Below are 24160 nucleotides of genomic sequence, written 5' to 3' on the forward strand. Positions count from 1 at the left end.
AAATTTTTCCCAGGGGTGGCCGAACACCCTGTATAGGATAATAATTTGGGTACATCTTTATTTTTGCAATATTGTATTTCTACAATATTTCGTAAAATATTGAACATTTTGAATCGTTGTTTAACATGGATATTATTTTGGTCCACTGCAACATAAGATTAAAAAGTAAACAAATTATTCAAACGAGCTGTTTTGAACTGTTCTATATCAGCTTTGGTGACATTGTTCCATTAGACGGTCGACGCTTGATACTCTTAATTATAGATGTGACCGAATTAGAACTATCACTGGTGAATTTGAAGACACTTTAATCTCATTTTCGCTGGTGAATATTCTGTTAATTATTGCAGGATTTTAGTCCAAATGCTTTGCACCTTGATTCCCGTAGCATTTAAAATATTACAGACAAGAACTTCAATATAAATTTGTGGACGATTATCGAGAATCAATTGACGATAATTAGTATGAAATGTAATTAAACGGGGTTACATTCTTCGAAGCTGTTTAGTATGGATTTTCCGTTCAGTCGTGTAAAGGATTTCTGCTAATGGGAGATTAATAGGTCAATCTTGTGTCAATTTCTTGGATAATCAATCGCATGGATTATTGGAAGAAGTTGCTTTAGATGTCGTACGTCACATATAATTTATGCATTACAGTGCACCGTTCTATTTTAGCCGACTAGCTTCTTAAACGAACGATTTTTTAATAAACGAACACATCTTACAGGATCAATTATCTGCTCTGATCGTTCTTAGATTCAAATCTGTTGTTTTATTTTTGGAGATATTCAAAAACACTTGTTTGCACCTAATTGACGGGTTTGAAATTTTTTACCGACGTATACGAGAAGATTGCTAATGAATTCGACGAAATACTTGAAGTATTTGTGGAGATTGAAAATCTCTATGGCAGGACGACTGCTTGTATTCGGGTCGAAGGTGGCCATTTCTAGCACTTCCTGTGAAGGTGAGAAACTGCAGGTTACGGAGAGTTTGAAACTTGGAACTTCTTCCAATAATTGAGGCAATTGACTCGGGGAATTGACATAAGATTGACCTGTTCATCCCCCATTACAGGAACCAAGGAATTATGGAATAATTGTGTACAACAGAGATAGACAATATTCGAATTCAAACAACTTTAATTACTCAGATAAATATTTGATCAAAACATTCTTTGTTATTTATTCATTACTACATTTATTTAAATTTATATACAGATACAAATTTTGGTCATCTCAGGTGTAAGAATCTGTCTTGTAGGATCATTTACATTATCTCAAATTGTGATTGAGAATTTTTGGAGTACAAAAATCACCGTTGTCCAGTAGTGCAAAGTAATGCTTATAAATGCTTTTAATTGCTCTTGAATAAAAAACTTAAATTTCTAAGATTAACTTCCTTCGTATAAAATTCGTACATTGCACATCCAAAAATTTAGCAAGGTTGGCGTAGCTAAAAATTACATTCACATATTTTCCGATACTCTAAAAAATCTAATTAGAGGAATAATAGTTAAAAACTAATAATAGTTTGCAACTGTTCATCCTCTTGAACGCGCTACTGGACAATGGCGTCTATGGTCTTCCAAGTGTTAGATGGTAGAAATAAAATATACAGGGTGTTCGGTAACTGGTGGTACAAGCGAGAAGGGGGTGATTCTACACGAAAAAATGAGTTTAAAATATAGAATAAAAATTTTTCATACGAGGCTTTGTTCTCGAGAAAATCGGCTTTGTAGATCATTGTTTCGATTGAAGTTTATGTTGATAAATACTTCCAGCGTCTTGGAATTGTTTGTTAACTTAAACTGCAATAATACCCATCGAGACTGATTTAGACCAACTTCTTACTTATTGTTTGTTTGGACCATGGGTCCGTTGGCGTCGATGGTGTTTAGGCTAAGGTAGAGTACGTATCGAGTGAGGTGTTTAGGTGTAGGCTGAAATACGTTCGAGGTTCAGTCCCTCGTTTGTTCAGATTATTATGAAGATAGCAATAGGGAAGGTTCGACTTTGCAGGAACTCACTTTGCATCGAACGCTGGTCGAGACCAGTTTCGGTTTTACGTTTACGTTTTATGTTCTTTTTTTATATTCGTTATGTTAAGTAGTTTTAGTAAATATTAAGTTTTTTACTTATTGTCCACGTGTTTGAATCCGACCATACGTCTCTGACCATTCTCGACAATCCTTACGCTATAGCGAGATCCTATAACAAGACATGGTCAAGTGCACGCATAAAAAATTATCATTCTATATTTTAGACTTATTTTTTCACGTAGAATCACCCCCTTTTCGCTTGCACCACCAGCTACCGAACTGTAGATCCCGTAGGAAGCTCGTCGGAATCAAAGGGTGCAATTACAATCAGCATTAAAAGCAAGACGACGACGGTTGTGGCATGTGCTCCATTTTCAGCAGCAACCGTTTCGTCGCTTTCAGGGCGAGGTTGGAAGTTTGAGGCAGAAGTACATCGAGTCGCGAGAAGTTGTTCAATAATTCCTCCGGGTGTCATGACCGAACAATGAGACGAGTATTGGCCTCTCGTCGCGTTAGGTTTCTCCCCTCTCTGTCTATTCGTCAAGAGGGACGGAAAACCAAGCGACACCGGCTCGTTTATTAATAAACGGAAAAAGAAGATAAAGGGGGGTGAGCAGACGGGTTTGGCGGGGGTGGCGCGGCGGTCGGGCAACGCAGGATGAAAAGGAACGAAGTGGTAGGGCGGCGCGTGACGCGGGGTTTAAGGAAGCCGCCGAATATATACGCGCGCCGATCGTTCGCCGTCGCTTTAACAATTCGCGACGCGTCCGCGTTAACAGCGTTACGACAACAAGCCCGAGTTGTAGAAACTTATAACGAGAAAATAATGAACCCGGTTCACCGAGTCTGCTTGGAATGCGAGTCGGTGTACACCCAACCTCTCGCAAGTAGCTGTCCCTCGTTTCACCGTCCCTCGCCTTAACCACCTTTTCGATTTTCTACCGCTTTCCGCGACCAACCAACCGCCCCTCCTCCTCGAGCTGCCTTCATTCTAATTTTAGTCTCCGTTTCCATTGCACGCGTTCCACTCCCGTCGTCTCTGTCCTCTTTGTCCGTTTCATATTTTCGTTTTACCGATCACCTACACCTGCTCGTTTTCGTCCCCTCCCCTCCAGTCCGGTGTCGTTTGGGATTCGGTTCTTTCGTCTCCTTTCGCAAAGGAATATTTGAATTTGTCCGTGGATTCCACGGGAGGGCAGTCCCGGATGAAACAGGACTAGGTGCGCGATCGAACCCGAGATCGGCGTTTGTATTGAACCTCGAGGACGAATCGAGGGAGGAATTTCGTCGTGGAATCTGCAGCCCCGAACCGAGCGAGGACAGAAAAGACTGATGTCCTGTATCCTGTCCCCGGAGCGATCGAAAGGGGGGGGCGACGACGGAAAAAAGAGGGAGAGAGAGAGAGAGCACCGGGATGCCGTTGGTATCCGGAATGGATTACGGAATCGGATGGAACAGCGGACCGGAAAGTCCTCCTTCTCTATTCTAGCGCGACACCTCATCATTCCGCCACGTTCGCCGAGGAGGTATCCGCCGACGTACAACGTGTTTCGATCTTTCCCCGAGGCGTGTACGGTGATTTAAGTCACTGTTTACGTTTCCGTGTCTTTCGCAGCCCCTCCATTCCGATCGCATGGGAATTCCTGTATCACGCGCGCGTAAATCCATTCCGGTATTGGATCAAACGCCTAACGTGTTTGCCCCTAAGAGCGTCAGGTTATCGCAAGTGGAGGAAAAATGATACGACTGCCTCTTCCTTCTTTGCTTTATTGTCTGTTAATACCATTACGTATCATTTTATTAATCTAAATTGTCTTCGTTGCGTTCGATGCATTCCTGGTAGAAAGAAGTATCCTTTTTGTTACGTTCAAACTTCGATTCGATATGTCTTGTACTTTCTTGGTTAACTCGTGTGGTACCCCACTTATCCAGCTTCTTAATCCTTGATATTTCATTTTTTACTGTAATTTTACTATAGTTTGTTGCCTTTTACGCGACAAAACAAGATTTACTGGACAAATAGTGATGCAAATTACCTACTTATCCAGCTTCTTAGTCCTTGATATTTCATTTTTTACTATAATTTTACTATAGTTTGTTACCTCCTACGCTACACAGCAAGATTTATCAGACAAATGGTGCAAACTATATTTCCCGGGGAATAAAAGTCTGTCTCAGAGTTATTTCATCAGAATTTTAAATTTATTAGGTCGTCCTATATGTTCATGCTGAGTTTTGTGCTACAACTTAGAGCAATATTTTAAACATATAATGGAATTTTATGAAAAACACAACTCCTTTCCATTTCTTTAACAAAGCCATTGTATCGTTATTGCAAAGCTTCGTTGATTTTTTCAACGCTTTTCATTAAAACGTTGACATTTTTAAATTCTTTACCCACTAGTAAGCCTGAAAATTGTTGTATTTTATTTCTCATAAGGTTTAGTTTTATTATATGCTAACGAAAATATTCATGCAATCAGGTTCAAACTTCGAGCTTTGATACGATATCTATTTGTTTCAAATTTCTATGAGTCGATGTTGATATATTTAAAATTTCAAAAATCTCCTAAACTGACAAATTTTGTTTGTCTTTTTATTAAATTACAGATTTTATTCTTGTCAAATTCAAAATATTAAACTTATGGGACGATCTAATAATATGATTGAGATTAGTCGATTTGTGTTTATACTACACTGTTGGTTCGAACGTATAAATCGTATTTTTCAATTGTAAAGTCCAAGGAAAAAGATGAAACATATTATACTCGAACGCAATTTTTAAAAGGCATTAATGTATATAACACGATCTAAAATAAGAATATGTAAGTAATTGATGGTAACGCGACCTTAAATAAAATGAAACAAAGTACGTTTTAAAAGACCACTATCACCATAGGATTGTTTGTCTTTATAGTCTGTTTAGAAGGAACAATTCATCCAGTCTTGAGCGTGACAGAGTTTGTAAAGTCGCTTTTTAAAATTTTAAATCGTACACGTCCGCTTGTAAAGTTCTAATGTATTTAGTGGCATAGAATTCAATATTTGAACTGGGATTATCAAGCAGTTGGTTTCTAGAATATGGGTAAAAAGGGGACGGTTAAAGGAAGTGCACAGTGTGTACAGATGTAACTGCAGATTTATCACCAGGAGCGGCAGGTTATCTAAAGTTTCTAAATTTAGAAACTTGGGACCTTTGCATAGTTCTAGAGTTCTAACGTATTTAGTCGTGGAGTATTCGGTCTTTAAACTTGTAAAGTAATAGTAACCATGTGTTTGGTATACATCAGATGAAAATGATCAAGATAAAATAATAATACGTTATTGATAAACATTGATAGAATTCAAAGTTCGAATTCATAATTTCGTTAATATTTATTTCACTTGCAATAAATCAGGGTTTGAATCTTCTGCTTTCAGTCGATTTTACTGGTACGATCGAATACGATTTGTCTACCGTGTCTGTTCATAACTTGCTATTTCTACTCGTGTTTGTTCGCATTGATGCTGGGACGGTATTATTTGTTCCTAATTAGAGAACGATAAGATCAACAGAAAGTAGATCATTCCACTCCATAAACAATGTTCACGAACATCGATGCAAGTAGAAATAATAAATATTAAACAGACACCAGTTAACGAACAATTTCTACATACATAGGGTGATTTACACGACAAAGTAAGCCGAAAGTGTACAGTAATATTTTTGTGTGCAATGCTTCGTTTTCGAAAGAATCGAATTTGAAAATTTGTCTGACATGTCTGACTATTATCGAGTATTTCTACTTGCGCTTCTACTCGTACTCTATGGGCACGCATACTCAAAAGAACGTCGTCCCAACAGTTGTTTCAAACTAATAGTTTGTTAGTTCACAGAAATTCGTAACAAAAGATTAACTAAAATAATCGCATTGATACGTATAAATTAATTTTGCTTCAAGTTGGAAAAAATTCCGTGTTATCGGTTTTCAGCAAACTACCTTAATTACCTACGCGTTTACTTGATGAATTTCCAGCGTTAATTATCTCGGGAACAAAGACTTTCAGAAAGAACCTTTATTCTATATTATCGATTTACTTTCTCGCGCAAAATTATCGTATTGCCTCCAGTGACGCCATTTACCGGACATTGTGCAAATAATTGAACTACATTTTAACGTTCTTATGTTCGACGTACAGTATGATCCGCTTTATACATACGTCGAGCATTGTTGCGTAGGACAACGAGAAAGTGCGGTGGTAATTGAAACGTGAGATCAGATGCGTCTCGCGATATGTGCACGATCGAAATGCTTGCCATTGGATTAGCATACTATCATTTAAACAGGCATTCCGGATGCGTCATCCAGCCGTCATTAGTAGCGCTCATTGAAGGTCCATTGAAAGCTGGATCCAGTCCTACAGACTAATTACAGTCCGGCGTATAGGGTATCGAAAGCAGTCACCAATCTATAAAAGGGCTGCGAAACACGTACTATCTCGTGGCACCTACGTATGCGTTTGGCATTGTGCCCATTAATGAAACCGAACATTCTACTTTGCGCTGTTCTGTGATTTCGTTCTCGTAATTTTTGCAATAATCCGTTCTCTTTCACTCGACGATCTATGCTACATGCCAACTATTTTCTATCTTTCGAAAAAAAATAAAAAAATCCTTATATCGAATCTATAGTTACAATCTACAGTTATTTCTAATCCGTTCTGTCAATTATTTATTAAAAATTGAATTTCGAAGATACTTTGACTCAACGAAAATCAACGTAATTTAAATTGTTATTAGATTTTGAATTCGTGTATATGAAATAATTTTTAGAAACGATGGGGTGTGATCGTTGGATGTATATTTTAGTGTTAAGTATCAGGTTCTATAATAACGTAAAGAGAAAGTCGCCCATCAGTGGGCGACATCGTTAATAAAGTTTTTCTCGATGGACATTTATTATCTTCGTAAAGCATCAAGAAAAGAGCGTTTTTCAACGAAATTTTTGATGCGTCTGCTCACTCGACGAGAAGGTAAAAGATAATGCTCCCCAGATCAATGGTGGTGACATCGAGGTCGAGTGTTTTTATTCCATTACTTGGCAACGCCGTCTTCCTAACCACTTACTTAACCTACAACCTTCATCCTTGTCTCCCCTACATCAGTGGCTGATGGTCTTCGGCAACTCAAATATTATCTGCCGCACAATTCTCCCTTCTTCGTCACCTGAAAATCGACGTGGCTGTAATACCCTGTCTAAAATGTAGACACAACATTTTAAACCAAATTCACCGTAACGCAGATGCCGCGAATAATGTTTCCATCCCGTTATCGTGATTCTTATTCGATTACTTGGATCCAGGGATTTTACGTCAAACCATATTTCTTCCATAAAATTTATTATGGAACGGTATGTTCGCTTTACTAGCTCGACCGCTCTATGACGCGTACTATAATTTTTAGTATGTACAAAAATTGATTCGCATTTCGTACAAATATTAATCTAGATTCACGATGAAGAAGAATATGCACAGTCGTATATTTTTAGGTCTAGTTCTTGATTCTTCGAAATTCATTTTTAATATTCTTAGAGTTAGTGAAACACATTGAAATAATTTCTCATATACCAACTATAAAAATAACACATTTTAATAATCGAACCGATCGTTTTACCGTTTTATGCTTCACTGGAATTTCTCGAATTTTGGTACCATTTATAATCTAAAGTTGGAAGATTAAAGAAAAACAGACGTACGTGAAGGTTAATACTTATTGAAAAATTAAAGGTTTCTCGGCGGATGGGGGTCCCTGTGCCACTTGTTTTAAGTCTTTAAAATATTGCCGTACCAGAGGTGATAAACGGGTCTGAAAATGGGAGTGAGAGTCAGAGGGGGAGTGAGGGAGAAAGTGACAAGAGAAATACATAGGACAGCGATGAGAAATACGACCGATCCATTTCAAAAAACGCATTATGCTGGTCGGTCTCGTTATAGGGGTTGTAAATAAAAAGTCCGTTGCTCGTATCTGCATTTCAACCACACCCTGGGCCATTTGCATCTCATTTCGGGCGTTATATCAGTTTCATTAACGAAGTGGAACTGTAGATTGCTATTCCATCGATTAAGCGTGATACGCTCTGTTTTGTATTTGTATCTATATCGAAACGAGGTTTAACTTAACGAATATATAGACACTTCTATCAATAATCTTCGACTGGTAGTAAATTACAGTTTAGAATTTAGGTATAAAATGTGCATACCAAAGGGCAGGTCTAATTTTTATTTATAATCTCACGATGAAAGTCGATTTAATCCTTTCCAGTTATAAAATATGTACAAATTTCGAATATTAATAAGGAGTCGAAGTTCATCTTCTAGATGGAATTCTATGTATTTGAAACAGATTAATGTTTATTATAAGGCTTCAGGATTAATATATAATAGAGTTGCTTAGTTCTTTGTCGGGTTATAATTAGCGGAATCAGTTTAGGGAATTTATAGCCAAAACTTTGAACAAATTATCGTTTTCATGGATAAATTGAGTTTTCGTTAATGAATAAGATCCAATTTGTCCAATCAAGTAAATTGCAACAAAAATGACTTTCGACAATGTGTAAGGTGTCTTCAAATTAAACGAAGTAACTGTTTCAATACTATGTTTCTACTGGTGGTAAATATTTTAGAGGTTGAAAATTCAGAGTGTAATTTTAACAATGACTATTTCTCCCTATAAAATGTGTGGATACATTATCCAAGATGGTGATTCTTCGATTCTGATCTGACAGAAGTCTTCATTCCGTGTGTCCCATATAGTGGTGCTACTTTTTCGAGAAGTACTGAGGATAGCAAAAATATTTTTTATGCAAGAGGTGGCTCTAAGAGGCCTCTAGGAGGTGGCAGAGGCGTTTAACTCTTCAATTTTGTACAGTTCTGAATAGCATTCGAAGCATTTATTTTATTAGTTTCGAGGCCTGAAAAGGTACATCCAAGACAAATTAAAAGAAAAAAGTGGGGAAGGATTACGAAGATGGCAAAACATTGTGGATCAAAATTTATTTTTCCATCAATCTTAAATAGATACATTCGAAAATTCTGAAATCTCAACTTTTCAGTTTTGCACAGTTCTGAATAGCTTTTAAAGCATCTTTTTATTAGTTTCAAGGCCTGCAAAATGCGTTGATCTGACAGAAATTAGTGTGTGTCATATAGTGGTGCTATTTCTTCGAGAAGTACTGAGGATAGCAAAAACATTTTCTACGCAGTATTAAGATATATTCAATTCGAATGTTGAACCCTCTAAAAAGTGGAAAATAGCTCAACTTTTCAATTTTGTACAGTTCTGAATACCATTCAAAGCATCTTTTTATTAGTATCCGGGATCTGCAAAATGCACAAAGGCAAATTAAAAGAAAAAAATGGGGAAGGATTACGAAGATAGCAAAACATTGCCCCTCAAAATTTATTTAAAAAAATCACATTTCTTCCCATCGATCACAAGATAAATTTTGAATATTCCAAAATTTCACGAAATAAAAAGGCAAACAGTATCGGTACATTCCGGTTCGACGCGGCTCATCCGGGTTTTTATTTATCGCTGTCGGCGTTTCGCTCGTTAATTATAACTAAAGTCTATTACGAGGAGTAAACCGATGGTCAACGGCCACTGGAATTACAGGGGTGCTTCTTCTTCGCGGGAGAAGGGCGCCAGGAGTTCTCCTGAAGGAGAGGCGCGGCGTGAAGTGGCGCGATCAGATGCGGAGTGAACAGCAGAAGAGCGACGAGAAGTGGAACGGCCGGAAACGGAGAAGGATGAAGAGGCCCGAAGCCGCGAGTTCCGCGTCGCGGTGGGGTGCAGGTAGTCGCACGTGGAGGCGGAGCGTAGCCGCGCGTCGCGTCGTGCCACCGACGCCGAGCGTCCTGCCCCCAAAGCGTCGGGTGGGGAGCCGTGGCGAACGCAGTTCTCGACGGGTCGCCGAGACGGTGTAACGGTGTTTGTCGTTGTCGGTCGCGAGTCGCGACGAACCATTCGCGGGGCCACGTGATCGACCCTCTCGACCGGAAGTTTCCAAGTATCGCGCCGTTTTCCTTTCGACGCGCGGCGTACGTTTCGAAACACCGAAAGTCGCGACGCAGTTCCACTCTCGATCGCGATGCCCGACGAAGAGCATGACTGATCGACCCTCCGACGCCGACAGGGGATCCAATTTCTTACTCGTGCACGTTCCGTTTTTTTTTTTATTTCGAATGGTGATTGGTGCTACGTCGTCTCGTACCGCGAAAGATCGTAATAATTGTCGTTGATCGCGTTTAGAGTTTTTCGGAGGCGTGCATGTTTTCTCCAGTTCGTTAGAGGGTATCGTGGACTTGGACATGCCAGAGAAACGTGGTTAGCCGGACACGTGATTCTTGTGTGATACTCGTGGACGACGTCGTGCAGTGTCTAAAGGTGGTGAAGGTGCTTCCGGAACCAATGACTGGATAAGCATGACACCGCTGGAGGGCTAGGTCGCTGAATCCGTTTCGGGGAGTTTCGAGGGCCAGGAGACCTTGGATAAAGTGAGTACAATTTTAATTTTCGAGGCGAACGCGGTGATGACGATTTATTTTTACGCGTTGCATAGCAAACTGATATTGTAACGTTGTCGATTCAACTAATCCTTCGGGAAAATTTAACTGCGAATAATTGTATTCGATGTACGAAATAGTTCGTAGAGTGCTCTTACTGATATGTATTTGTTCCATAAATTTTTGAACGCTTCAGTGACTAATCCAAGTCGAGTTAAAACGTGATCACTCTATGAATTGTATGCGAATCTATTTACTTATAATGACCTTCAGTCGACGTGAGTGAAAATATTAATTCTCGTTACCCTGTAAGTGTTATACGAAAATGAAAATTCGCTCTGCTTTGTTTTACAAATTTTAACTCGGTTAAAGGACAACAAAAATAGTCATATCGCGATTCTACTTAGAGTTCAATATAAAATTAAAAATAGAATTCTCTTACAAAACAACCTCGAAACGTGTTTAAAATTGATCATATAGGGTGTTCGGATACCCTTGGGAAAAATTTTAATGGTAGATTTTAGAGGCCAAAATAATACAAAAATAAAGAATACCAATTTGTTGATGGAAGCTTCGTTAAAAAGTTATTAACGTTTAAAGTTCCGCCCGTACTGAATTTTTTTCTCGAAAAGGGTTAGGATTTCGAGGGTATGTCTATTGGACAAAAATGATTGTAATTGACTCCTGCAACTGGGACTATTTTTTTTAGAACGATTTCGAATTTTTTAATTTTGCCGAATTTCAGGGGAATCTTCATTCATGGTCAGACATTGTATTTTCGATAAAGAATTTTTTTCTCGAAAGTGGGTAGGAATTCGAGGATATGTCTATTCACCAAAAATGATTGTAATTAACCCCTCTAGTTAAAAATAATTTTTTTATAACGATTTGAAATTTTTGAATTTAATTGTTAATAACTTTTTAACGAAGGCTCAGTCAAGAAATTAATATTCTTGATTTTCGTCTTATTTTGGCCTCTGGAATCTCCCATTAAAATTTTTCCCAGGGTTGGCCGAATACCCTGTATATCCTGAGGTACGATACTAGAAATGTAAATAATAATGCAGAATTATTCTTTCCGTATCAAAGCAACATCAATCGTGGAAAATATTGACGCTCGCAGGGGAAACATGTAAAACACAGACGCGCAAATGTCGCAGGGTTCGATTGTTTATTTTTTTTCCTTCTTTTCGAGGCAAACACGAGGCTGGTAGTCGGAGGGTAGCTGCGCCGGGCGCGTTTATTTTTCTTTCCTCTCTTTATTTACTCGGTCATGCTACTTTAACAAAAGTCACTGTCGCAGCCCATGGAAGTGGATGGATTACTCGGTGTTTCTGCATTGATTCTTCTTCTCCATAGCCTTAATTGAGGTTCTAAATCTGGACAAGCGCTTTTACACGTCTTTTTTGCGACAGTACTTTGTTACCGTGCACCAACGAACTTGGTTCTTCTCTCTGCACGAAATTACACCATGTAATCCTTTCCTTTTATAGTTATCGCTCCACCGGTAAAAGCTTCTTTGTATTTTTTCCTTCTTTTTTTAATTGCGTGGAGAGTATGGATGTAATTACTCTCCGAGTACGATTTAAAGTTTCGCTGTTTCGAAGTAAGACAAAAATGTTCAAACTCTGGGAAAACCCGGGAAACTTATTTATAATTACTGATTATTCCATAACTATTTGAACTACAATTACGCTCCTTGAAGCAACTGTCTCTTCTACTTTTGGTTTTGGATGTTTATAATTATTTATAAAGTGAAGGAATAGTTTTGGTATCAAGGTACCGTTATTGTTTTTTTTGATCGAAACTTATAAACAGAGAAGAAAAGTACTTTGATTTTATATTGTCATTTATATTGTCAGAATATAATTTCCACAATTGACGATTAGAAGTATTACGGGATTCTAAATTTTATTGGGAAAAAACTTCCACTGTTTGCTCAATTTTCCTAATGAAGCTGAATATTGAAACCAATCGCAGCACGCGTTGGCGTATCGTTCATCAGAGGATACTATAACAGAAATCCAAACTAACTGATACTGAACAATTTTACAGATATACGGCCTTTGAAGCTCGAATCTATATGTCGTAACGTGTAACTGCTATGGACCAATTTAGATTCTCGCTACACCATTCGCGTTAAAACAGAGTAGAGGAAAGTATTTATACGCCACGAATACAGATTACGATAATGGTTCGGATTTGCGACCGTAGATTTTCAACGTTAACTTTTTATAGAACTTCGTTCGTTTCGCGATGCAATTTATCCAAAATTGATTAAACGCTATTTAAAATTTACTACAGTATTACTTTCGAATTGTAGCATTTTTATAAACGTTTAGTTAAAGTAAACAATTTTCTTCTAGCAAAAAGTTGCAAAGTAAAATAAGCTCCACAATTTTATAAGAAGGAGTCAAAGATCATTCGCTAAATTAATTTCTCTCAAATAAGAAAGTACAGGAAAGAAAAGGAACGCGATAAAATATTAGCGAATAATTTTATTTGAGCATTCTTTCTTTCAAACATAAAATGTTTCCAAAATTAAATCGATAAAAGGTCCATCAAAATTGAAAGGAAGTATTTTTCTTGAGAGGATCGTCCAAAGAGTTTATGGTTTGCGTATAAAATTGAAGAAAATGTATCACGTGGAAGAATGGTCGATTCAAAGTTCCCATTTGCGTGCAGCTCACGTTTCTGTGGCACATAGTTCTCTGACCACGAAGGGTATGCAAATATCCAATACAGACTCCAAGAGTTTCGCGCGTAAAGGCCCGCGAAACTATTTAGTCCGGGGATCACCGGGGAACGTGAAAACATACATATGTCCGGCATATAGGAAGGTTACGGTTTAAGAGGGGGCGAAGGCATTGGAAAGAACGAGCAGAATGCGAGTATTGGACAGGGCGAAGAAAAAAGGTTGGCGAAAAAGCCGGCAGGGAATCGTTTTAAACTACCATCTACTTCACATTCCTGATTTCAGTTAAGGGGTTTGTTTATTTCCTTTTTCGGCTTCGAAGACCCGCCGTACATTATACGCTCGTGCACCGTTGCTGCAGAATGCAATGCATCACGGGTAAGGGAGGAAAAAGGGAAGAGGAAGACGACGCCGCCTCTAGACTATCAGTGACAGGGAAGTTTTGCCTTGTCCCTTATTTCCTTCTTTCCTCTCCATTAGAAGTCTAGGCGATCACTTTAATTACGCTTTTTCAATTACCATTTGTTTCGCGTTCTGGAACGACTAGCGTCATTAATAACGTTAGTTTTAAGGAGAAAAAAATGCCGGGTACTGGACGTCCTCCTAAATAATAATTGCCTCACACAACGAAATCAAACCGATGATAATAGAAACAACGGAAAATGCACAGATATGACACTTGTTCCGCAGTAAATTTTCAAAATTATAGCTTAAATCTTGTATCAGTTTATCAGCGATACAACATTTAGAAACGTTTGAAATTTCGTTAAATTATAGTATATCGAATAAAATGTTTTTCATAGTTTAATTGAACCCGACAATATTTTATTCCTCGATCTAAACTTTTGTCTTTTCGTCTTTTAAATACACGTGTTTCGTCCCTTTCGTTTAATTTTTCAATTTTTATTCAAATTTCCTTTGTCGGTACGTCTCGTATCAGTAGATGTACCTGTACGCTATTATTAATAATATTAGATCGATTTTCTATTTATTAAGTTCGTGATCCATTAAAAGGAAATAATGTTTCATCGTCGAAGGAAGAAAAGTTTGGCGAAAATTTTACTACGCGTCGAAGAAGTCCTCTTTCACAACCACCGTGTGTTCGCGACAAAAACCTAGCTGTCGATGATAGTGAACGATACGGCATCGTTCCATTGTTTTTAAAGAATTTTACGTGTCATGCATCGCCGTTGAAAGGCATAAAATTGATTTATGCTCACTTCGGCTATCACGGTTGCTTTTTTATCCCCGTTGGAAACGAGGGTACAATAAACATGTGATGCACGAGGCACGAGATTAAAGATGAAATCTATTATGAAACGTCATTGTAGCGAAATAATAACGCGATTTGAAAAATGTATCGGGTCCCGCGCGATTTTTATGAGAATTTATTGAATTTGACAGAAAAATCCAAGATGAATTTTGCGTACGTCTATGTAACAAATGGATGGAGATAATGGAGTTTGAAAGTTGTTTGATTCGCAGTAAATAAACTATAGTTTTTAGAAAGAGCTATTTAGCTGGTAATATAGGGGAAAAGATACTTCGCTATCGAGGAGGAAATAAGAATAGGGATGTTTCTTAAAACTCCTTAAAAAGTACAAAATTATGCAGAAGTGAAGACTTCATTCAGAGATTTTTACCGAATAGGTTTCGGTATATTAATCCTTTCACTTACCCAAGTCGTTAATAACGTAAAAGTGTTCAATTCTTACAATTTTAACCCAGTATCAAATAAATTTTCTTTCACACATTACACGTTTTCTAGAAAGTTTCGAATCAATTTCTTCGAGTTCCTCAAACGCTAATTAATTTTTTTTTTATCACTTCTAACTAGAATAAAAATTGCATAAGGTACCAGTAGAGTACACGAGCGTTAGTGTTAAACCCAGAAGGGGTCAAGCACCGAATTTTGACCTCTCGATGGTCGCTAGAAGGATATTAATTCGGCAGTGAGGTCATTACGGTCGTGATGAATGAAATGCATGCGCTCACGAACGCTACGCGATTGTTGCAGCCCTGATGGAGAGGCGAAGATATTTTTCTGTCGTCTCACGACCAGTGGTATTTGTTCCCTGTTACGGTTTTTACGTCTCCTTGAATCGCGGCGGGATGTTCACGTTCGACGTTCGAACCCTGCGAGAGTTACCGATATTTTCGCGAGTTTCACGAATCCCGCGTAATAAAATTAATTTCCCGCCGTTGGAAATGCGATTTCGCCGGCGCACGCGATTTTTGGCAAACCGCCCGCAATGTAATACACATTACCAATCGTATCATCGCGATTTGTGGCGTTTCTCCGCACCCCTGTCGTTTTTCCTGCGGTACGATGCGATCGCGGAAGATGGAAAGAAGGTCGAACGGGGGTCGGAGGGCGAGGGGAAGGTCAGGAGGAAAATCGTTTAGCACGCGATCTTCTCGTAATTCTGCACACCAGTTCCGCGGCACGCTTTGTCTTCGTCCTGATCTGACGCGTTACACGTGTTAGATTGTTTCCACTCTCCTTTTCAGCTCGCGCAATTATCATCGTACGTAAAACCCTCATTGATCGATGGGTCGTTAAGGGAGTATTGCTGTCTAGGTTGTCATTTATTCGGCCTTTTTATGTGATTTTTTTTCTTTAAGGTAGGTTGTTTCACACTGAAATTTTGCAGATATATTTATTCGTCTTATAGGTATGTGCAGTATTTTTTTCATCAAAAAATATTAAAAATTGCGAGAGTTATAGCTCCTTGTTTAAAAGAACACATTTAAACAAGGAGATTACCTGATATTTACATGATATTTCAAAATCTAGCGGACCGATTGACTTCAAATTTGGAGAGAATATTCAGCAGACACGACTTTATCGCTGGAACTAGAGATTTAAAAAAATATTGAGTTTGACTATTTTTTTTAATACGCTAAAGACAAAAGAACGATTAACAAATAGAGATTTGAAACTTGAAGCGTCGCCATTTCTTTATTTATCAGGATTTTGACTTCTCCCTAGTTCCTGCTATAACCTTCCTTATGAAGATACTTTAGCTCCCTCTGTTTCAGACTAGCGGCTCGGCTGGAATCCTGAAAGCCATTGGAGCACCTTTTCCAGAAGAGCCATTAAACAAGAAGTTATAATTCCCACGATTTTTAATATTTTTCCATGAAAAAAATACTATACATGCTTATAAGATGAATAAATATATCTACAAAGTCTCAGTACGAAACAGCCTACCTATCATTAAAAAAAAATCACAAAAAGGGCCGTAAAATTGACAGTCTAGACAGCAATATCTTCTTAACGTACGGCCGCGAACGAAATTTGGGAAACTTGTTTCGTCGGCCTCCGGGGATCCATTTGTCGATCAAATATTTGTCAGGGGCGCTTAAAACAAAGGCCACGAAGGCAAATATTTTTCACGGAGATGAGTTCCCGCAAGTTATACAATCCCAGTGAAATTTGTAAGTACGTTAATTTCTGTGTTTCGTCAAATTTGACAGTAACTTTAGAAGGAATGCATCAAAGTGACAAAGAAACTTTATGTAAGCATTTGTCCTACCTGATTTTGTGTTTTAAACTACACTTGTCTTTTAATATTTCTTTTTGTCTTCTAATAGTATTATTAGTATAAGTTACTAATAGTTGGAGTTATATGTATTAATTCTTCCCTAGTCGACGCGACTCGAAATGAAATTTACGCATTCGTAGATGTTGTGCTCCTTCATTTTCCGTGACAATAGTTCCAGCGTTATTACTTGCATGCTTTGCATTGTCTGAAAAAAACGTCTCATTCTAAATTAAACGAAAGAGTACAAACGCATACCATCATTCGAAGGAACGGCAGGGTTGCAAAAGCCTGGCTAAATTAAATAGTTCGAGAACTCTTGCAGCAATAAATAAATATTTACTGTACCGCGTGCCGCAAATAATGCGATAAAAAACGAAAAATTGCGATAATTTAAAACACGCGTTTGTAGTGCAGTTTTGAATTAAAATTTAAGGATCGAGGCATTTGAGCGATGTTTTTCTTAATTGTGGATTTAACAAACCATTTTATTTTTTCGTATTATCAAGATTTCAATTTCACATTTCAATAAAAATCATCGATCTCGCTTGGATCGATTCTTTCGATACGACGCGGTTTCATTTTCTGTTCTTTTCCACCTATCGCGGGTAAATTCAAAATTTTTCCTCGGTAAGTGCAACGTAATGAGCACGTTTAAGCGAGAACTGGGCAATTTCTTACTCGTCCGAGAAATTCCCTTAGATCGAGTGCAAAGCTTAAAAGCCGTGCCTTTCTTGCAGCACTGATACTCGTTAGAAGAATTTTCAGACTTTGCTGCTGGAAACTTGGTAAAACGTAGAAGTCTATGATGGAGGTGAAAATAAAAAGATACACGCGTCTCGGTGTGGGTGGATGTATCTCGAGATGTAAGAGGGGTTCCGTGGAAAATGGAGCGCGCTATTTTTCTTCAAAACAATGACTTTATGATAAAAAGATTCAGTTTATCGCGCGAAGTTGTTCGGTACTGTAACACACGTTTACAAAATTTAGTAACATTTTACCTGTTACGATATACTTACTTCAGGTAATAATTGTGTAATAGGTTGAGTCTTGCGAGCTCGTATTGAAAATTTTTAATTACTCATAGAGGTTTTACTTGATTATTTGAGCAATTAAAATTGTAACGTTTTTAGTAATAATCAGAATTGTTTTTCTGAATTTTGTTAGGAGTCCATATGTCGTTATAATTCCGTAAACTTGAGGAGGCTAAGTATGAAAATGATGGCTGTAGGTAGTGTTTGGTAGGAAATCAGTTACAGTATTTGCAAATTCAATTGAAACAATGTTATTATAGTAGAGTAGTTTGGAACGCGCGATCACGCACAATTGTGTGAACAGATGCATGCACATCTCTCAGAATAGAATCCTTTTCTGTCGCATTGTTCGTGATTCACGCGAGCAAGTTTAATTAACCCAACGCTTTCGCACGCGACTTATCTGTAACTTTATTGCAAATTTCGTTTATTGCAAAGCACCGTTTCGAATGATAAAGGGTGGAGGATCGAGATAAAAGAGACCGTGAAATGATTCTAAAATCAGGACCTAGTATCGTTGGTCAAGTTTATTACGTAACGATTGTATAATATAAATTATTTATCATAGTTTTAATATTAAACTCTTGGATTACCAAAATATAGTTATTCAGCATTGATTGCATTAGATTACGCTTCCGAATTGTGTGGAATAATTAAAAACGGTTATTAGTGATTTCGAGATAATTCTACATTAATGCTATGCGCTTGTTATCTCTATTTTAATCCTGACAAAATGTAATATTAATAGTTTGATATATATGTAATAAAATCAGATACATGTTTTATCAAAGTGTGATTCTGGAATCATCAATTTTCAAATTTCATTCCACAATAGCATTTCTGAACATATTATAAATATGATACAATAAATCTAATGGAAACCAAGAAATCTTCGTAAGCAGTTGATACACACAATGAAACCACAAATTTTATTTCGTATGAATTCATAATTCAGAAATAATTCGTGATACTTGTGAACAAAATTGATATTTAGTATTTGGTCATGAAGTTATTAAAGTTCGATCATATTTGTGAAGAATATTGTATTAGGTTTTAAGTTGTGCTATCTTAGGAAATTATTTTTCTTAGAACAAACTACGAATGTCTGTTTTGCACCATCCTTTGGACACGATCCCTTGGCGTTTCGCGATCGAAATTCGGTGGCGTTATTTGCCTGCGAATTTCCGGGTAGCCCCTTGTTCATCGCGGAAGTATATCTATGTTGAAGGCCGCAGGCCGTTACCGCCGACGGTGCAACTGCACCGGGGCTTTCGGGAGCATCGAGCGCACTTTTCTGCATCGAAATTCATAGGTAGGACGAACGGATTGACGGCAAAGCGCACATACGAATCTCTGCTTTTGAGAATTTACCGTGTTATATCACGTCGGGTCAGCGAATTGACCTTCGATCGAAGTTTGGCCTCGAATCCGCAGATGCAATTAATTCAATCGGCTAAAATCCTACCGAGCAGTCGCAACTGACAAAATCTCCTGCGATCTGTAAAACAACAAAATTTAAATTCATTTTCAATTAAATACAAAATTTATAACCTTGCTGAAACATTTTTGGGTGTATAGAATCAGATTAGATTGCAAAATAAACGTAAAAATCAGCATGAATTATAATAGTTGATATATTCATTGGATAGAGTATGAAATTCCCTTTAAAACGAGTATTATACCCATTCCTACCATGTATATAAATTTAAATTCATTTTCAATTAAATAAAAAATTTATAATCTTGTTGAAACTTTTTTGGGTGCATAGAATCAAATTAAATTGCAAAATAAACATAGAAGACAGCATGAATTGTAATAGTTGATACATTCATTGGATAGGGGATGAAATGCCCTTTAAAACGAGCGTTCGAACGAGTCGATAGCTTAATTAGTTCTGGAGATATGAGGATTTTAGTTTCGAGTCGATCGGATGGGACCGAAGCGTTTCTTTAGGTCGCGAGATCAATGAACTTTCTTACTACGGCCTTGTCAAGGTCGTTGACCGTACGCGCTCGTAGTAAATAGTAAACGTGACGTCACTCGGTCGCGACGCACGTGCGAGAAAGAGAGGTCCGTCAGACGTGTCAGACGGAGACAGAGATAGTCGAATCGAAAAAATTACCCCTTTACATAAATTGCGATATCTCCGAATCGGAAAGTCGGATCGACAAAAACCAAAAACCATCTTAAAGGGGAAGCTTTGCCGCTGCCAACAGTGGTTCAATTATTAATAAAACACTAGTAGTTTCGGAACTGCAAGCGCCTGAAATTTTACTATTTTTAATACGCGTGAATAGGCTATTGTACACGCGACGGGCAGTGACAGAGTCGAATTAAAAAAAATTACCTTTTACATAAATTACGATATCTCGAAAACGGAAAATCGGATCGACAAAAACCAAAAACCATTTTAAAGGGGAAGCTTTACCGCTGCCAACAGTGGTTCAATTATTAATAAAACGCTAGTAGTTTCAGAACTGCATGCATTTAAAGTTTGACTATTTTTAATATGCGTTGTTTGACTGTTCTAAGACGAATAGAAACTGGATTTTGCATTCAAGCTTTTATACAAGTTAGGAACGAGCACAACACAGACTTTTAATCGTTTCAATTATATTTTTGACTATGAAAAAACCCTTGGTGATCACCCCAAATTATTTAACAAGCATTTTGCTAGTTTTACAACGGTGGCAAGTTGAGTTTCGTTTAATTTTTAAATTCTAGGACGAATTAGTGCTGATCACTGTCTTTGCTTAAAAATTTTAAGTGTGAATTTATTTGAATGTACAAATATTTTCATACACGAGTAGTCTGATTATTTGTTTCTATATTTTTTCTGTATTATAGTAATTTTTTTTTCTTCTTAGAATAATTTAATCTTTCCTGCCTTGTCTCTTTCATGCTCTAATTCTTGTGGAAACTATGCCAAAAGAGAGAACGAGTCGCTAATTCCAAGCTGAATGGAAGCGCAAATATATGTTTGCCTGGAATTCAAACGCAAACACGGAGTGCTTAATTTGCAACTGCGTCAGGTAAATTGTGTTCGTCGTTACAGCCTACAGCGACATTTTGGAAAATATGTAGAAGCATATGGACATTTTTCCGCAAAGGAAAATGATGTGATGGTATTATAATTCGAGCAGGAGAAGTAGAATGCGTTAACTCCATAAGTACTAACTCCGTCCATGTTGCTTTAATAAAACTAAAAAGTACTTCGTGTTTGCGTCGATATACATACGTAAAACCACGTTTTTCCGTCATGAAAAATAATAAATCTAAAAATTAAAATTCAACTTTCTACTCGTTATTATATTCATTAAAACAGGCTACAACGAAAATTATGATTGATATTTCTGTTGTTATAAACAAAGCAGATTTGTCGAGTAGTTTTGTTGGATAACGAATGGTTGAAAAGGGGACTTAGGGACGTAGTATGTTAGCGTAAAAGTAGAGGAAACTATTCAAATTCATTTATTCTCGTCGCTTCAAAACGTGTGATGGTTTGCAACGTTTTCGTCAATTATCGAATGTTTTTAAAGTTTCTTTCATTTAATGTAGGATACAAGAAATTTGTGTATTAAACTGCAACAATTTTTAATGTTTTGATAGTTGTAATTTTTATAGTTTTCAAACGTATCGAAAAAATATTCATGGAGTCTTTTGATATTTATAGTATCTGACAGAATGCGTCGAGAATTTCGAATCTACCGTGCATATGTCATACGTCGATGGCATGTAAGATTGGTTTTCATGTTATACTAGCATTTCAAGTTGCAATATGTATCTTACGTATTCAGTTCAAGGCTATGAGACTTGTTTTCTACACTCACAAAAAAGTAGATCGAGTGATTTATTAAATTCAATTCGTAGATTTTAGCACCTTGTTCTCGATTCATAAATTGTAACAGTATGTCTACTTCAGTATTTCCGAGCAAACCAATTTTGTCATTATATTATTACTTTATACGTTCAATACAACCGTAAATTAATTAGTAATTTTAACAAAAAAATTAGCCACCTTTTTCATACTCTGCAGAATATACACACATCACCTTTAAGGTGGAAATTCACCAGCGATGAAGCTTTTTACGAAAAAATTCATATCTCGGTTATTTTGTCGAGTGCTGGGATGCAAATAGGTGGAAACTGCCCTCGAATGCTTGTGTTTAAAGAAAAAAATCGTTCCTTTGAACCTCCTGGAACGGCACAAACTCCGAAGGAGCACTTTGCGTGCGTGCGCATACACGAGTATCTGCTGATCGCGAGTTTTCTTTCCGCAATGTTGCGCATTCAAATCTTCCTCGTTTACCGTTTGGATAATTTCACGGTTCGAAATGGAACAGCAACGTGAAAGGGGGAAAAGTTCACGCCCGGCGTTCTCGACCGCATTAATTTTGATCGTCGAAGTGCTCGCTACAACCAATCGCGCCATTAGCACGGATTCCCATCTATAGAAAGTTTCGTCTCCGCGCGGCTAGTCCCGGGCAATGGGATAAGTCTAATTAGAAGTGCCACGGAAAGTTTCCACGGAAAATGCGGAGAAACAGGGACGGCAGAGATGGGAAGAAAGACAGAAAGAATCGGGAAAGGGATAGGAGCAAAACGTCGAGCAATTATTGTTCTTTCGGCCGCGAATTTAATTGAGGCAAGGCGTTCGATCCCCGGTAACGAGAAACCGTATTCATCTTGGTTCCTTTTCGTCTGGTTCTCCAGGCTTCATTTAACTGTTACGCATCAGTCTTGTTTCCGTTCCGCGATTCCTACGTAATTTTTGAAAGTCCGTTCGCGGTTATCGAATCAAATCGGCCGAGTATTTTCACGGTATCACGCTGCCTGAAATAAGTTCCATTATTAAAACGTTGTTTCAAGGTAGCTCGAGAGGTTCGATGTATCGCTGGGATATCGAGGCGTGGAAGTTTCACCAGTCTAGTGCTTTCTTGCGCACGGCGCTAGGGGAATAATGACTTTCCACGGGAAACTTTCGAGCTGTTGTATCTGCGTTATATGTATTTATTCAATTACGTCGAAGAACCAGTTATTATCGTTCGTTTGTTTTCATTATCCGATATACAGGAGCTGATCCTTCTTATTTTTTGGATAAGATAAAATCATTCTCGTCGCTGTTATCGATTTCGACGATAGTCACTCGAAGATTTTTCTTTGACAAGTAGAGTAAAAACGTTTTTGTTGAAGTTATTGGTTATTGGATCGAAAGAATTGGTCGTAGAACAGAATGTCACGCGTGGCAACTTTAATTTCACATGCTGTAATTAATACAGCTCGAAAGTTGCAATTATATGTAAATTAGCTCGATGCAACTTTAGCACCTTCTGCGCGAAGGAACAGAAACACATAAACGAGTGGAGACAAAACGATAAATATTTTGAATATACAGGGTATCCAGTCACCCATGGGGAAAAATTTGAATGGGAGATTTTAGAGGTCAAAATAACACAAAAATTAAAAAGTTATTAAAAAATTAAATTAAAAAATTTCAAATCATTCGCGAAAAAATTATTTTCAGTTGCGAGGGTCGATTACAATCATTTTTGGTCATTACACCTATCCACGAAATTCTACGCATTTTCGAGAAAAAAATTCCTTACCGAAAATGTAATGTCTGACCATACATTGACATGTTTCCCTGAAATTTTTCGACGAAAACAAACTTTTCAAATCGTTCTAAAAAAAATAGTTTCAATTCCAGGGGTCAATTACAATCATTTTTGCCCAATAGACATACCCTCGAAATCCTAACACTTTTTGAAAAAAAAATTGCTTACCGGAAATATAATTTATGGCTAGAAATGCTTCCCTGAAACTTCATGCGAATCTTTAAAATGTCATAACTTCTGAACGGATTGAAGGATTTTGATGTTTAAAAAAGCAAACTACGCGTATTTTGGTGGAGAATATGTACAAATCGCAAAAATATTCGAAAAGTTGGTCCTTGACCCCGCAAAATGAGAAAAACCCCATAAAAATGGTCCAATTTCCAAACAGCCATAACTCCTACAATTGTGAATATATTTCAATGAAACTGTTTTCTGAAGTAGAGCTCATGGGTACCTACAAAAAAGTATTAGACAACTTTTCTGTAGGGCGTCAAACAAAATTACTAAAAATGAAAAAGGAATTTTTAAAAAAAATCGACAGGGGGTGCCTAAATTTTTCGACGAAAAAAAAATATTTTAAATTGCTCTGAAAAAATTATTTTCGATTCCGGGGGTCAATTGCAAGCATGTTTGGTCAATAGACATACCCCCGAAATCTTGCGCATTTTCGAGAAAAAAATTCAT

General features: G+C 37.5%; 1 protein-coding gene across 2 annotated transcripts in view; it reads left to right on the plus strand.

Annotated features, from left to right (window-relative positions):
• The first annotated feature begins 9771 nt into the window (after window positions 1-9771).
• Window positions 9772-24160, plus strand: part of LOC143341094 (lachesin) — a 316834-nt gene continuing 302445 nt past the window's right edge. For both annotated transcript variants that reach the window (XM_076763714.1, XM_076763713.1), the window contains exon 1: window positions 9772-10578. The gene's annotated coding sequence lies outside the window, so the exon portion shown is untranslated. The remainder of the gene's footprint in view (window positions 10579-24160) is intronic.

Source organism: Colletes latitarsis, chromosome 4 (assembly GCF_051014445.1).
Source record: "Colletes latitarsis isolate SP2378_abdomen chromosome 4, iyColLati1, whole genome shotgun sequence".
NCBI classification, from domain to species: domain Eukaryota; kingdom Metazoa; phylum Arthropoda; class Insecta; order Hymenoptera; family Colletidae; genus Colletes; species Colletes latitarsis.